Here is a 16,836-nt window from a genome sequence, read left to right as displayed (position 1 = left end):
TTGTCTGATCATTTTTTCATGATTAGATCAAGAGTAAAAATTTTTGGCAAGAAAACTACACAGATGATGCTAGGTCCTTCTCAGTGTGTCCTTCAGAGAACCCAGGAGTGTCCCTTTGTCCCACTATGGGCCATGGTTAGGTCAATCACTTAGTTGAGATGACATCTGCCAGGTTTTCCCAGCATGATGGTACTTCTTTGTCTTGGTAGTTAATAAATAACCTGAGTATGTGATTCTGAGACAACATGAATAGCCTCGTCCTCCACAACCTGGTTTTAGCATCTACTGAAGATTCCTGACCACACCAGTGGTTGGAATAGGGTTGCAACCTTTCTCCATTTATAAGTGGACCTTCTTCAGTAAAGATGAGACTTCCATTCTCCTCCCCAAATCTCAGTGCCATAACTCTGGAGCCCACTCACTTGCTTCAAGAATATAAAGGTTGAGTGAGAGGAGGAGAGAGGATCTCGTGAGAAGGGCATACCTGGAGAAAACTATGCTGTGAGAACCATCCCACCTTAGGAGGAAAGGACTGCCCCTTCACTTCAACCCTGGCTGAGGGTGGAGAATTGCAAGGCTACTCAGATTGTTTAAAATGTGAGCCCCACAGTTAAGGAGTATAGCAGCTTGGGAGCTGACTCGTGTCCTGGCAAACCTAGACATGGAAAAGTGGGCTGGTTCTCTCCTTTAGTGGTACAGTAAAAGGGTATGCCTCCTCTGGGGGTGACAGAGAGGGCATCTCTGAATGTTTCCTGTATGGGCTTCTTTGGAGGTCGATCCTCTAGGACAGCCTCCTAGAATCTTGGGGGCTGGAGGTGAACACCCCTATGTGGTAGGAGGAGGGCACAGAGGCGAAGAAGGAAGTAGAGAAATAGACCAGCCACGTCCCATCTCACTGCCCCTTCCTGTAGCCTGCTCCTCTAAGCAGGTCCCAGCTAGGAAAAGGAAAAGTATTTGAGTTTGGACTTTCGATTGAGATCTATGGAGGCTGTATTTATGATTTTAAATGATATTAGGAATGTCCATTACCCAGGTCTGCAGGCAAGGTCCTGCCTTTCACCTCCAATGAAGGAAGCAAGGGGTACATAAACTAGAGCAAATAGCTGAGGGGGCTATAGTCTAGCAGATACCAGATGGGAAGTTGGGGCTAGGCCGGGGAAAAACAAAAATTAAAAAAAGATTATGAAGTTAGACCTCAGACGTCTCCTCTCACTTACTGCCAGGTCACTCTAGCCAGGTTACACTTGCCCCAGGCAGAAGTTGAGAGAATACTTCTCTAGAGAGTATTCTTTTTTTTTTTCAAGAAAAAATATCTAACAGATACAGACACCGTTGGGGAAAATAACCCCCGTGGGGAAAAGTGGCAAATCCCCTCATTGTTTTCACAGTGACTTGCACCAGTTGATAAGTGCCAACCAAACACAGTTTTAGTGCTTTACTCGTAAACATGAACAGAAACCCAAGGATTACCCAACATTCAAAGAGAGCCCACAGCATGAATTTTTTTTTTTAAAAAAGCCCAAATAGAAGAAAACAGAATAATTAACCGAAAATTCCAAAGAAAATACAGTTAATATGCTTGGTAAGATAAGAAAAGATACTGCATTGACGGAACAAGAACAGAATGAAAGATCAACAACACAGAATTGGGAAAAATATTTACACAGATTAGAAAATATAATGGCAAAAAATCTGAAAAATTGTAAAAGTCAATAAACATGTTGGACATTAAAGTTGAGGAAATATTTCAGAATGCAGGGGGAAGGAAAGATATGGATGCTAGGAGTGAAAAAATAACAAAATTAAGATTTTTGTCCAGGAAGTCCAACAGCTATTTAACTAAAAGATTTCTAGAGAGAACATATAAAATGGAGGAGAGGCAGTTATCAATAATAATAATAATAATAATACAAGAAAATCTCCAGATTTGAAGAGCATTAGTCTCCAGATTGCCAGTGCCTGTCAGGTACCCAGGACAACGAATGAATAAAGATTCACACAAAGGAACATCATAATGAAATTTCACAACTGAAAAGATGAGGGAAAACATCCGAGAATATTCCAGAGACTATGAAGGACTGAGAATAAGGATTGTATAGGGTTCTCGGCAGCACAACTGAGACCCAGAACACCATGCGGCAAGACTTCAAAATCCTAGTCAAAGCGATGGTGGGCAAACCACCAGCCAAGGCTGAGGAAATCATAACATTTTGACTTTCTCCTCTCCCAAACACAACTCCTCAAAAGCTACTTGGAAACTGCTCCACCAAAATGAGAGAATAACACCACAAAGAGGAAGCCATCGGATCCAACTCATTTAAAGGAAGAAGGGAATTTCCAGGGTGACAGGAAGAGAGGTGACAGCACGACAGCTGTGCAGCGGCACAGAGAGCAAGCAGCGTAGGCTGGAGCAGGAGGATGGCAGGCTCTCGGTGGGACGTTGCCAGGAAAAAGAAAAAAGGAACTCAGTTTCTCACAGGCTTGACCATGTGCAAAACTGTATGGAGAGACATTTGCACAAAGTATGGGGAGATTTAGTAAAGCTCCAAATAAAACTGTTAATGAAGAAAATGTCAACTAAAGGAGAAATGAAAAGTTATAGAGGGAAGAAAATATAATCATTGTAAACCACTTTGCTCACTAGTGGATGTTAAGTAGGTAGTCATTAAAAAGAAAACAGAATTGGGGCATCGGGGTGGCTCAGTCGGTTAAGCGTCCAACTCTTGATTTCGGCTCAGGTCATGATTTGGCTCAGGCTCACAGTTTGTGGGATCAAGTCCCATATCAGGCTGTGTGCTGACAGCATGGAGCCTGCTTGGGATTCTCTCTCTCTGTCTCTGTCTCTCTCTCTCTCTGTCTCTGTCTCTCTCTCTCTCTGTCTCTGTCTCTCTCTCTCTCTCTCTTTCTGCCCCTCTCCTGCTTGTGCACTCTCTCTCTCTCTCTCTCAAAATAAATAAACGTTTAAAAAAATGTCTCTTAAAAAAATGAAAACATAGAATATGAACTTGACCCTAAACTGAGATGTGAATATATTGAGAAGATAGGATAGAACAGTGTATGAACGGGAGCTACAACTCTGACCTCCACTAGAGGTCAACTGATAATGTCTAAAAAAGCAGGACCAAGGGAGTAATGCGTAAATATTATTGAGAAATGTAGAGATTAATACTAGAATAAAGAACGTATGTTGTAAGTGGTTACCTCTGGGGTACAAGCAGAGTCAAAGGTCTGCGGCTTTTGGTTACAAGCCTTTTAGCACGGACTCTGTACGTGATGTGCACGTATTACTTTGACACAGCCGAGGAGTCAATCAATAACCACACACGTACACACACAGATGAGATAAAAATGCCAGGGGTATTGAGTTGTCAGTATTAACTATGATCTCGTGGCTGTCAAGGTCCAGGCACAGTCCTTGGGGTTTATAAATACACAATCAAGTTCTCCTACTCCTGATTCCATGATCAGAAGCCAACCCATCTCTCACTGCCTCCCTCCAGAAACATGCCAGCACCAGAGACCTACCCGCCATCTCCCAAACAAGCTGTGCTGAGCCAGACTTCTTTCCTCAGAAACCTCTAAAGCAGGCTGTGCTATATAATCTGTTGCAGGATGAGAAGAACACATAATTTCCATTTATTTTACATCTTACTATTTTTAAAGTTTCTATTTATTGAATATATTTTATTTTGCTATTTTAAACCATCCACTGATAGAATTTCAAACATTAAAAAGTAAAAACGGTACAAAAGATTCCTACGTACCCCTCACCCAGATGCCTTCAAGTGTTAACATCTTATATAACCAGAGTACAATTATTAATATCTAGAAATTAGCATTGACACAATAATAATACATAATCTACAGACCTTGTTTGTAGATTCTGATTGTCTCACTAATATTCCTTTCTGGTCCATTTCTACTTTAAGATCACACATTGCAGCTCGTCTTCGTGGGTCTTTGGTCTCCTTTAAGCTGGATCCATTCCTTGGTCTTTCTCAATCTTGACAGTTTAGAAAGTATTAACCAGTTCTTTTGTAGAATGTCCCTCAGTTGACGTTTTTCAGATGTTTGCTAGTGATGAAGACATTTTGGGTCGTTGTACCACACAAGTGATGTTGTGTCCTTTCTGGTGCTTCATATTGGTGGTAGGGTGCACATAATGTTCATTTTCCCTGTTACTGAAGATGTTAATTTTGATCGTGTGGTTAAGATGATGTCTACCAGATTTCTCCTCTGTAAAGTTACTCTTTTTCCTGTAGTATGTCCTGTATTGCCTAATATAAAGTATGTATATGGTTATATACCTAATGAGTATGTTTGGGGAAAATACTTAGGAACTGTGCAAATATCCTGTTTCTCATCACACTTTTGCCTACTTAATTTTAGCATTCCTCAATGATTCCTGCCTGAAAAAAAGTACTGTGGTGTTTGCCAAATGGTGATTTTCTATTTCTATCATACTTACATTTTTTAGGTTGGCATTCTACGGTAACGAAGTGCTTTCCCTTCTCCCCTTGTATTTATTTATTCAATTATTGAATAGTTACTCAATTGTTTCAATTATTTATATCAATATGAACTCATAGATTCTGATGTTATTCTATGATTTCTAATTCATTACTATCATTATCTATTTTGTTACTCCAGCTGTCCCCAACATGTACATCCGAAGTGTCTTGGCCATGTCTTCCATGATCACCTGACGTGCCTCCATGTTTGTTTGTTTTTCGAGGACTTTTGCTTTCCCAGCACAAAATGTTCCAAGCTCACCTGTGCTTTCCCCAGCCCTGTAACCAGCCATTTCTCCAAGGAGCCCTGGCCCTTTTAATGGAGTATAGTATTTTGCAGCCAGGATCTGAGTTCTATTACATATTTTTTTTTTTTTTTTATAACATAACAGCTTTGCAGTACAGGTACTTATTTTACCCAATATACTTTAAAAAAAAAAAAAAAAACATGTTGGGAAGCAAAAACATTTTTGAAATCAAGAAGCACTGCTCATTGTTTCCTTGGCCTGAAATGTCCCCTAGGAAGACATCCTGATCCCCTTAGCTGGAATTAGGCACTCCTCCTTTTTCACGTGTACAGCATGATGCTTCTTCCTCCATTTCGCACTTCCTTTTTGCTGCCTTACGTTGTCGATGGTAGTTCAAGAGAGAAGAACAATTCGGGAACTAATGATCTCCTTCTCCATGGTTCTGTGTATCCTGTCAACTTCCCACGTTGAAAGAGGTTCATGTGTAAAAGGCAATGAAGGCCAAGTAGGGAAGAGAAATGGTCCATGTCGCTGTGTCACAGAGAAGCGCCATGTGGTTGCACATACACACTGGGCAGGCACCCGTATGAAATGAGCGATCTCAGGAAACAAAACGGTTCCTGTCAGCTCCCGAAGGAGTTATGTAGTTAGCATTTCATCCCTTTAGTGTAACCTGTCATGCTCTATCAGGGCTTCTGGTCTACTCTGCCCATACAAATCTGTCAGTGTCTGAAATTTCTAAAATACTGAAATGTCCTGCTTAAAAGCAGACTAGAGCCAGACTGCTTGCTTCCACCTACTAGTTGAGTATCCTTGAGCCATTTATTCACCTTCTTTGTGCCTCAGTTTTCTCATGTGCAAAATAAGAAATAAGAGTACAATCACAGTCCTTTTTTGTAAGATCTTTGTTGTGATGGTTGCATTAATATATGTAAAGTGTTTCGAAAAAGTCCAGGTGCATTTTTAAAAAAAAATTTTAATATTTATTCATTTTAGAGAGTGAGAGAGAGAGAGAGAGAATGAGCAGGGGAGGGGCAGAGAGAGGGAGACAGAGAATCGGAAGCAGGTTCCTCACTGTCAACACAAAACCTGATGCGGGGCTTGAACTCATGAACCATAAGATAATTAATTACCTGGGCTGAAGTTGGATGCTCAACCGACTGAGCCACCCAGACGCCCCAGTTTAGGTGCATTATAAGTGCTAAATTACTGTTCATTGTTATTCTTAATACTCCAGAAGACTGAAGACCCTTATATTTATGTGAGGGAGCCTCACAAAATGTGGCATGGACATATACAAAAGTTCACAGCAAAAAGGACTAGGTCAAACTAGGGTTTTGTGTCTAATTAAAGACCAGCCCCCAAGAGGGACAATTCATTATAACTTTTCAGTCACTGACCCCATTCTTGCCACTCTTTGCCTTACAACTAGGCAAGCCTTTCCCCTGAAGCACAAGGAAGTTGGCTATGTGTGGAAAAGATGGATATGGGAGGGTGACGGGAGCTGGAAAAGCCACAGACTAAACATAAGACATTTTCCTTCCATGTCAGTTTTACTCAAAGACGTGTAAAGAAAAATATTCTTATTGCTTTAAAGCAAATACTTTATAGCATGGTGTAGAATAGCCATTTGCATAAATTTTTATGGTAAAGCCAAATCTAATAACATTTGCCGTTGTGGCCACTTTGGTGGCTCATGTGTTAGAAGCGTTTAAGAAGCATTGTCTTACCCTAAAAAACCTTGGTAAATTCTCTCTTAGCAGAAGATTCTAATAAGGAAAGTCAGGGGAAACATCCATCCTTGAGTGGGGAATGGGGAAGAAGGTGAAAAACAGGAAAGAAAGCCTGAAAGAAAGAGATTAAGGGCTTCGGATACAGACAGACAACATGTGGAACAGTGAAACAGACACAAGGAAAAGAACATGAGCATCCCAGGGCAGACCCAGGGGGACAGACTAGCCTCTTGCCACATGGCTCTTGCAGTGAAAGTGGCCCAGCCACCACTGAGCCGGCCTTATGTTTTAACACACAGAGCAGCAGGTGCCTCGCTTTAAACATGAACAGAGTGAGTTTTCCCTCTTTACCAGGTAGTTCACTGTTGAAGAGCTGAGAAAAATCATCCCACTCCACCGTATCAAGTTTAAAAGTTGCCTTTTAGTTAGTTGTCTTTGGTTAGTTACCAGATACCTGCCAAATATAGATAAGCTCTGCAGAGCCAACAGGGATTTGGGGTTCCAGTAAGTGGCATCTGCCGTTGGAATGGAGGCTTTGGCATCACTGAGATTAAGATAGCATCTTCTCTCAGATGTCTCCCGTGGTGGAACCAGGAAGTAAGGCCAGCTCTACATCTTTAAAGAAGCAGTAAAGATTGCTTCCTGTTACAGCATAAAATGGATTTGCCAGTAGAAAATCTCATTAGGATAAATATTTTTTTTACTCTTATCGATCCTCTGCCAACCTGCTTGCTTTATTCTTACATCGACAAGATAGAATTCCTTTCAGAATAAAGTTAAAAGCGTGTCCCAAGGAGCTGACACTCAGCTGTACACACACAAAGCTCCAGACGGGATAATAGAATAAGCAGCTACAGGTCGGGATTCCACATCTGTGTGGCCAATGACGGTGACATCTCGCAACCGAGAAGATCAGAAATTCAAGGCTTGAGTCAGATATCTACAACGCAATGGCAGAGGCTCCCTGCTATAAAAAGATTCCACTAATAATGAATATACAAATATCAGGCACCATGTAGGATGGGTGGGGGTTAAATTTATTTTTTAGTATCTCAATGAACATTTGGAAACTGTTTCTTAGTGAGTTTTTTGATAGTACATACCTAAAGGCCTATTTAGGCCAGTTATTAACCCTCTATGTGCTTCAAATAGCAAAGCCAAAGGAATGGGCATGGAATATATAAACATGGATGAGGAGAAAGGGAAAGAGAGATTTTGCTTCATTTTGTTTGAGTATGAGGATCAGTGGGTGAGGCTGGCTTTGGCGAAAAAGTGGAAACTTGGTTTCATCAAGTTTTTCATCTTTCTGAGCCTCCATTTCTTCAACTGTGAAATCGAAATGTAGTAATACCACCTCAGAGGGCTGTAGTAGAATTTAGATGCAATAATGTTGATAAACATGTCCAGGATAGAGACCAGCGAATTATAAGTACTCAATAGAGTTAGCCTTCTTCCTGTCCCTCTGTTTTTGTCATGCCCAACCAGTCCTGATCAGAGCACAGTGGAAATTGTGGGTTGTCTGCTAAGTAATCATCTCTCTTTTCTCAGATACCTAGGTTTTCATGTAGGTGGTGACCCTGCCCCCAAACCACCAAGTGACCCATAGGAAAGCCGCTTCGTCTCCCCTTGCTGGTCCTTGGTTCCGATGTGGGTTCTGGGTTATGGTAAACCAATGAGTCCCTTTTTTACCTTTGGTCAGAGTCAGTGGTTCACGTGACCAAAACAGACTAATCAGAGTGAATCTCAGGAGTCGGAACACTGAGGCAAAAGGGCCCTGCTAAGTATGGACAGGGAAGCACAAGGCCATAGACACTGCTGAGAGCCACATTAATGCTACAGAGGAAACCAGTATGGGGATAGCAGAGTGAGAAAAAAGTTGGTCCTCAGTGATTTGTTGGAACAATCAATCTGAAGCATATATAACCTCTACACTTCCAGTGACAAGAGCTGGTAAATCTTTTACAATTTAAAAACTTTCCATTGAGATTTTAATAATTTGCTTATATATTAAAAAAAAAAAAAAACAAACCAGAATCTCATACATCAAGAAGCTAGATACATCCTCATTTATCAGTAAGTAAAATTGCAACCTAAAGCAGATCACGAAATACAAAGACGATCATTCTCAAAGATATCATCTTTAGATCTTTTGTATATTATGGCTAAATGAGGGGGTCTCTATAACATCTATCTTATCTTTCTATGTGTTGCTGATTAGGTTTTATTGTCATATGCCAGAATTATCTTCTACCATAATTATTCCTGATATATAAGAAAGTTTTCACTTAGCTGGTTTTAAATTAGAATAAGTTGGTTCTACCAAATAAATCTACATGGCAGGTTAATTTTTTTTTTTTTTCATTTCTGCATACATTTCATAGATCACTCATTCTGTTACATTGACTGGGGGAAAAAAACCAGGTTATTTAAAGTCAGGTGTTCACAGGCATGTCACCTATGGCAGTAATGAGCAGCTGGTAACACCTGCTTTAGAATTTTCTAGACCAAAATTATCTTGGCGTTTGCTGTAAACTAAGGTTTGTGTTACCCTAAAATTCATATGTTGAAACGTAATTCCCAACGTGATGGTATTAGGAGGTAGGACCTTTGGTAGGTAATTAGGTCATGAGGGTAAAGTCCTCATGAATGGGATCAATTCCCTTATAAATAAGACCCCAGCAATCTCCCTCATGCCTGTGAGGACATGGCAAAAAGATGGCTGTCTATGGACCGGGAAGTGAGATTTCACCAGACACTGAATCTGTCAGAGCCCTGATACTATATTTCTTAGCCCCAGACTATAAGAAGTGAATGTTGTTTAAGCCACCTGTGGTATTTTTGTTATATGTTTATGGTATTTTTGTTATAACAACCTGAACAGACTAAGACAGCCATGTTCTCTGATAAAATATGTGGGGCTTAATTGGCAAAAGCAAAACTTTAGAAGTTTTGGCAGAAGGAAAGAAAATCTTTTCTCTAATTTTAACGTTTTCATTTGTATCAGAGAGATATCCCACGTCAGAAAAAGACCCATGTTCAAACTATAAAAATTCCTTTTTTAAAGATTGACTAGTAACATTGTCAAAGGGAACTTAGGCTGTAGGCTAGTTTCCTACAATCCACTGATGGTATAACTTTTAGCTTTACAGATGAAGATATAAGTTAGGTATTTAGGAAATTTGCACAACCCTGGAATTTCAGTTAACTTAAATGTTTAAAAGTCTGTTTATTCGTTGCCTTGCTCCAAACCAAATTTAAGGCAATGGGTTTATTTACTCTCATTTTTAATTATTTTTAAGTGAATTGGAATTCATTCCACTGTTCACAAATCTGTAGAATTTGACATATATAAGCACAGCACTGTACTCATTGTGGAAGCTACCTCCTTTTCATCAGGACAGAAATCATCTCTTTACTATCATTTACTATTAGCCAAATATAGGTATTACAAACTGATAGTTTGGAATAACTTCATTTTAGTAGGAAATAGTAGGGCCATATTTAGATTATGTTGAAGGAAGAGGTAGGATTTTATGAACCACATTCTACATAATTATTTCTTGGAGAGTATCATCAGGCTGTAGTGGCTAGGTGAAAAGCTGGAAAGATTGGAGGTGGTGATAAGAGAATTACAGGGAAATAATGAGGATTTAGCAGCACCGAAAGAAAGTTCTGTCATTGCCTTAGGCAAGTCGCTTGGCCATATTTATCTAAGTGTAAAATGAACAGTTGCTCCTTTGCTAGGGTTAAAGGGCACATGTCTGGTGGAGGAAGAAATAATATTAAAAGCATACAGCATCGCATAGTTTCCCCGCTCTGTAGGGGGAGCTGAAAAAGAATGAGGAGACCCCAGAACAGCAGTGTCTGTTCTGGAAAAGTCACAGCAATTTCAGGCTCTTACTTCAGGGAGCTGCTCTTATTTGCAAGTTCTGCAAATGGGAATTTTTGGTTCTGGAGTTTTATTTCGTTTGAGAGGAGGTGAAAGGTCGAAGGGGAGAGAGGCATCACAGAAGGAGGTGGGGAGATGCCATGGAACTCAAATCCAACTAAATTATCTCTCAGCCTCCATCCATTTATTCTTTCAAGGTGGATGTTAGGCTAAAGATGGCCAGGCCTGTTTACCAGTCCTACATAGGTGGTCCAGTGACTCACTTTGGAACTTACAGGTACTTACCAACTACGGTTTTTGTTCGAGTCCTTTGGACTTCAGGTCAAAGTGAGACTAAAAGTGTCCCATGTCGGTAACTTATTCCACATTTCAGAATAAGACCCAGAAATCACATCTGGGCAATATCAGAGGCCCAGTTCTAAGTGTCCAGGAAATACAGTATTTGGTTGAGGACCATGTGCCCTTTAGGGACAGGGTAGCTACAGGGTAAGAACAATGCATTGTCCTCAGAGAGATACAGCTCCATTCTGGGGTCAGAGTTTTGAACAAGGTTTAATTTGAAAGGTTTTACTGACTTGGCTCAGTCCATGTATCGCTTTCTAGTCTCTTGAATCTTGTCTATTCTGATCATTTTGGCCTATGTCCTGACCCAGAATGCTATTCTTTATAAGCTATCTTGTGAAGATCACTTTTTTTCTGAGTTTCAACAGGTCAGATGCAGACACAATCCCTTTTTTGGCTCTTTTTTCAAAGAGCCCTCAAATTGGAAGTCTTTCTTCAAGGAAGCAAAAAGAGCTTACATTTCCCAAGTCATTCATACACATCACGCAAGAATGATAGTCATCATGTATTAAGTGCAAAGGGCTGGATATAACCACACACAAGGCATTTCATGTTCACAGATACACAGTGGAATTAAGCAAACACCCTATTATTTTTCGGTCCCCAGCCCACCTTCTCCCACAGTGCACTATACACAAAGCCTTCTAGAACTTCAAAGCTAGAAGTGTCCTCATAGACTCTCTGCTAAGAACTTGCCCAAGTGACTCTTTCTGAGCCTCAGCTTCTTCACCAGTGAAATGGAAGTTAACGTATTATCCACCAAAACAGGTTTAAGAAACATTACCTGTGTGCTCAGTTAATATCAGTCTGCTCACCTGTGTTGAAGAAACTGAGATCCAGCAAGGTCAAGGGATATTCCCAAGGTAGTGACAGTGATGGGACAAAACCATGTCTCCTGAATCCTGGTGTGTGCTCTGTGAGGCAAAAAAAAAGTCAGGCTTTCCTCAGTCAGCAAAGCTTCAAGGCTGAACGTGATGTACTCCATTGTTTCCATTCCTATAAGAAAGGATAGTTCTCTGTCTCCAGACACTCAGTTGGGCGCTGAGGGAGGATTCTCCACAGCCAGGAAGATAAAAGATTGATAAAGCAAAGAGAAATCTCTAAGCCACAAAAAGGCACCACTATAAACCCTCCACTGGAAGTTTCTGAAATTAAATACGCAAATAAACAACAGTAGTTAAATAAACAAACAGCTGGTTTGGAGTAAAAAGTGTGCCCAGGTTTAGACCTATTTTTTTTTTTTTTATTAGTGTCTATTACTCCTTGGATGAAACCAAGCCTCCACCATGGTCCTCTCCTCTGAAAAAAGACAGGATCAGGTTGAACCATATGAATGAGACTATCAATAGTGAACCATTTCTGAATTCTAACAATGGCAATCTCATTCGGTTGAAAATATTTGTGAATTAATCTACAACATTGGTGTTTTAAAGCGGTACCTTTGTTTGCTAGGGAATATCCTTTTTGTCTTTTTTATATTGTAAAAGTATGACAACACGTTTCCAGAAATTTCCAGGAATCTTGGAAAATGGAGAACAAAATTATGTAGAGTTCCACCATATAGTACAATTATTATTTTGTGTATTTCACTCTTAGCATTTTTGTAAGCATTTTTGAAATATTTTAAATATACCTTAATACAATGAGCTTCTAGCCTGTTTCCTCATCTAGGGTAAGAGGAAACTGCACTGGATTATCTCTGAGGTTTCTTTTGTTTTTATTATTCCATGTCATTGTGGCCAGATTAACTTGAGTCCATTTTATTTGATCAAAACACTAATTTCTGCATATTTTTATCTGTAGTTCTTATGGTTTATTGTTCATGCAGTATAACTATTTGCTTACAACTTTCAAAGCTATTGGGTACATTTCCCATGAAAAACAGTTTAATGTAAACAACTATTTTGTTGTATAAGGACCAATTAAAAAACATGTTTATCAACAGATGTTTTGCACTCAAAATAAACAATTTTATGAAGTCCTTTACCATAAAATACATATTTTAAAATACAGATGACCTACATTACTGCAAGAAGAATGTCAACATTTTAATTTTTTTGTAACTAAAATTTTGTAATTGAAATCTGAGCCTATTTGAGAAGAAAAAACGGGGGCCACATCCTGCTTGCTTGTTTCTCATTTGTGTTACAATTTTAGATTTCACAAATTGATCTACACACATTATCTCAGGTCAAACTTTGAAGAATGCCATGGGATCAATATCGTCCTCACTTTACAAATGATGAAATGGAATACCCCCAGGAACAAAACTGACTTGCAGCATTTATAGAGGGCCAGCTGCGTGCTAAGGATAAAGAGAATAAGAGAGAGCTGTCTGTGGCCCTTGGGTCAAAGAATAATGAATGTTTCAACCTGGAAAGGAGTACACGGGGAACATTTAACAACGTTTTTCAATAGCTTAGAGAGAGTTTTTTCAATAAGCTTAGAGTTTCTCAAACTTTGAGGTTTTAGAGCCAATGAAAATAACACAAAGTCCTAGGCACACGGAAGTAGGCTAGGATCTGGACCTCTGCCTTTTCATCAAATTCCTTGGGTGACTTCAATGTATACCAAAATGTGTGTGTGTGTGTGTGTGTGTGTGTGTGTGTGTGTGTGTGTGCGCGCGCGCATGCGTGTGCGCATGGATGTCATAGTGACTGTTTGCATGTGTACTACAGCAAATAATTAAAGGTTAAATTACAGTATGAAGCATTTAGATGAAAGAGCAGAAGAGGAAATGTGGGAGGAAGTTTATACACCCTGTAATGGCTTACTTAGGAATGGGATGAAGCAGTGATTCTCAAAACACACCAGAATTGCTTGCAGGGCTGCTTAAAACACGGACTGCTGGGCCCCACCCACCCCAGTAAGTGTAATTCAGTAGGTCTAGAGTAAGACCCTAGAATTTGCATTTCTAACGAGTTTCCAGATGCTGTTGATGCTGCTGGGGGGGCCGGGGGGGGGGGGGGGAGGGGGGCGCGGGGCAGGGAGTACACTTAGCTAAGATTGGTATAGACTAGCACAGTGGTTCTAAACCCTGGCTGCACTCTAGAATCACCTGGGATGAGTTTTTAAACTGCTGATGCTGGGGCCTCACATCTAAAGATTCTGATATAAAAGAACTTCAGTGGAGGTCCGATAGTATAGTTTTCATGTTGTAGTGTGTTTTAATGTGCAGTCCCTGATGAAAACCACCACTTTCTGGAAAAGCAGAGGGAGTTGCATTCTGTCCTGGGTTGCCAGATTTAATCATGTTTGTCTGCATATCCTTTCCCAGAGGCAGGTGCATTACAATGCACATAAAAACCTTCCTAACATCCTTTTCCCACCTGGAATGCATGCTGTGACAGGGGTGCTTTTAAACCGCATCTCCAGGAGACAGGAGTAAAACCACCTAGACTCAGTTGATTTTTTTCTTTCAACAATGCTGCCCTCTTGTGTCCTTAAACAGTAGAATTGTGTAAAAGCCCCCTTCAGCCATATTAGTATGGCAAGTTCTTGCTACATGGCTAAACAACTTGGGGGATTTTTCTCTGATGTTAGAAAGAAAGGAAAGAAGGAAGGAAGGAAGGAAGGAAGGAAGGAAGGAAGGAAGGAAGGAAGGAAAACAAATTTAACATTCATTAAGTTTAATTTTTAATCTGTGGCAACATGAATCTCCAACTGCGGCCCCTCAGTTCTCCCGCCATTTTTGCCTGCATTCATTGCTGCAGCCTCCTGCAAGGATAAGAAGTACCAAGAGTTCCTCATTCCGCCAGAGTCAGAAGCCCAACAAATCTGGGAGGAGCAAGAAATTACCAGCAACTAAAAGATTTGGGGCATTAGAAAGTCTTGCATCGGCTTGTCCATACTCTGAACCATTCACGCTTACCTTGTCCTCACACCCACCTCTTTTTCACTTGATTGATAGCTTATTGGGAATAGAATTCGTCGGGAGCTCCCATGTCTTCCCCCAGTGAATTTTACAAACTTGTTGGGGTTCCACCATCTGGAAGAAGTGTCCTCTGCACCTCACGGGTACTTTGCCCGTCCTTTATCTCACTGTAACAAGTCTTTCTCTCCCTTCTGGCCCAGCCCCCAGCAGGGATCATCAACAATCCCTCCCCCCCACCCCCCGCCCTTTTACATCACTCCAATGGGACACAGGCTTACTTTTAACATCTCCCATCTTCACAATAAATCTCTCCTTTGACCCTCAGTACCCTTTCAGCCATTGAGCCATTTCTGTGTTTCATTCACTTCCAAACTTGAAAGAGTCCACTCAGGTTATGCCGAAAGCCTGTCTTCCCCACACCCCTTTCTTCCATCTGCTCCAGCCTGGCTGTGGTCCCATCGCACAACTGACACTGCAACAGTTCTTCTCATAACCTACAAGGACCTCCCTACTGTTTGGCCAAACCCAGCAGGCACTGTTTTAGTGACCTCTGATCTGAACGCTCACAGTGTTCCACTCTGTGGGCACAGGTCCTTCTCAGAGCACTGTCTGCTCTTGACTCTGAAACATCCCATACCCTGGCTTCCTTCCCACTCCTCTGGCAGCTGATAAACTGGAACCCTGCAGTGTCCCCTTTGACTCCTGGGCTGGCTTATAGAACCTTTTCTGTTTTCTTGACAGACTCCCGGTATGTAGGCTCATCCACTTCTGTGAATTTAAATACAACTAACAGACTGATCACTGATAAACATATCTTCTCCTGCCCAGGTTGCTGACCATGTTGTTCGTCCACTGATTTCTACCTGATATTTCCCCTTTAGGATCTCACAGGCATTTCCATATGTTGCACGTCCAAAGAGGAACTCTTGGGGTGCCTGGTTGGCTGGGTCAGTTGAGCGTCTGACTCTTGATTTCGGCTCAGGTCATGATCCCAGGGTTGTGGGATTGAGTCCCGTGTCAGGCTCAGCACTCAGCATGGAGCCTGCTTGGGATTCCCTCTCTCTCTTTGCCCCCTCTCCCCCACTCACTCACTCTCTCTCTTAAAAAAAAAAAAAAAAGAAAGAAAAAAAAAGAGAACCCTTAATTTTTCTCTCTAAACCTGTTGCCCCCTCAGTCTTCCTCATCCCTGTAAATGGCCAGATATCTGGGAGATTGCCTTGATTCCTTCCTTTCCCTCATTTGCTACATTCAGTCCATCCTCAAGTCTGGTGGATTCTACCTCCAAAATATATTTTGAATCCATCCATGTTTTGCTGTCTTTACTACCACCACCCTCATCTCCTGCCTGGAACACTGCATTCCTTCCTGAAGATCTTCCTGCAATCCCTCCCCCTCGCAACAGATTCCCTATAGCAGAGGCAGAAATAGCGTTCAAAAATGTAAACTACATCCTCTCATTTCCTTACCTAGAGAATGCTAACTTCCCATTAAACTTTGAATAACATACAAACAACATGGTTTGCCCTCTGCCAACTGTACCTTCTACCCCGTCCTCCTTCCTTCCTAAGTAAGCTCCTGCCACAATGGCTAGATTACTTTTTTGCTAGAACTCACTAAGCTCTGTCCTGTGCATGCTGTTCCATCTGCCTAGAATGTTCTTTCCTTGCGCTTCACATGGCTGGCTCCTTTTTTATTCTTGATGCCTACACCTTCCTCCTTGGGGAGACCCTCCTTGACCTCATTCCTTATCTCAGCCCCCTGTTTGTTTTCTTCATAACACTTCACATTTTGTAATTACTTACTTGTGCATGTCCCCATTCTTTCTCCTCTCAACTCTAAACTCCCTGAGTCCAGGAGCTCTGTATGTGTTTTGCTCACAGATGAACCCAGCAGCTGGCCCAGTCTCTGGCAAATAATTAGGTTTTCAATACGTGTATGGTGAATAAGTGAATGAAGGTACAGGAAGTCACAACCGCCACTTGACTTTAACTGCTCTTGTCAAAGCCTCAGTGACAACGATGTGGCCAAGCCATTAAACTGTCCTATGCTCATTTTACTGATTATAGAATAGAGATAGGGGAGTGTCTTGGGTTCAATTTATTCCCTGTTAACCTCATCCGTATTTACCAACATGATTGATTCACCACAATATCCCCAGCACCCGGCGCTACAGACACTTAATGAATACTGCTGATGGAATGAACTCCTGAGCTCTGAATGAAACAGGATGTGAAAGGAA

General features: G+C 41.1%; 1 protein-coding gene and 1 long non-coding RNA gene across 4 annotated transcripts in view; one reads left to right on the top strand and one right to left on the bottom strand.

The window, feature by feature from the left end:
* The window catches only part of KCNAB1 (potassium voltage-gated channel subfamily A regulatory beta subunit 1), a 383,165-nt gene that overhangs the window by 344,251 nt on the left and 22,078 nt on the right, over nucleotides 1–16,836 (top strand). The window lies entirely within an intron of this gene.
* Nucleotides 1–16,836, bottom strand: part of LOC132683293 (uncharacterized) — a 39,388-nt gene that overhangs the window by 14,426 nt on the left and 8,126 nt on the right. The window contains exons 1-3 of one of the 2 annotated variants that reach the window (XR_009612149.3): nucleotides 14,876–16,518; nucleotides 11,539–11,637; nucleotides 3,526–3,602 (exon numbers count right to left, since the gene is read on the bottom strand). This is a non-coding gene — a long non-coding RNA (uncharacterized LOC132683293). Of the gene's footprint in view, nucleotides 1–3,525; nucleotides 3,603–11,538; nucleotides 11,638–14,875; nucleotides 16,519–16,836 lie in introns of those variants that run through there. The other variant, XR_009612150.2, reaches the window with a different exon arrangement.

This window comes from Panthera onca, chromosome C2, assembly GCF_046562875.1.
Source record: "Panthera onca isolate mPanOnc1 chromosome C2, mPanOnc1 haplotype 2, whole genome shotgun sequence".
Taxonomy (NCBI): domain Eukaryota; kingdom Metazoa; phylum Chordata; class Mammalia; order Carnivora; family Felidae; genus Panthera; species Panthera onca.
Note: the sequence above shows the minus strand (reverse complement) of the source record. Positions and strands in the feature narration are given on the sequence as shown.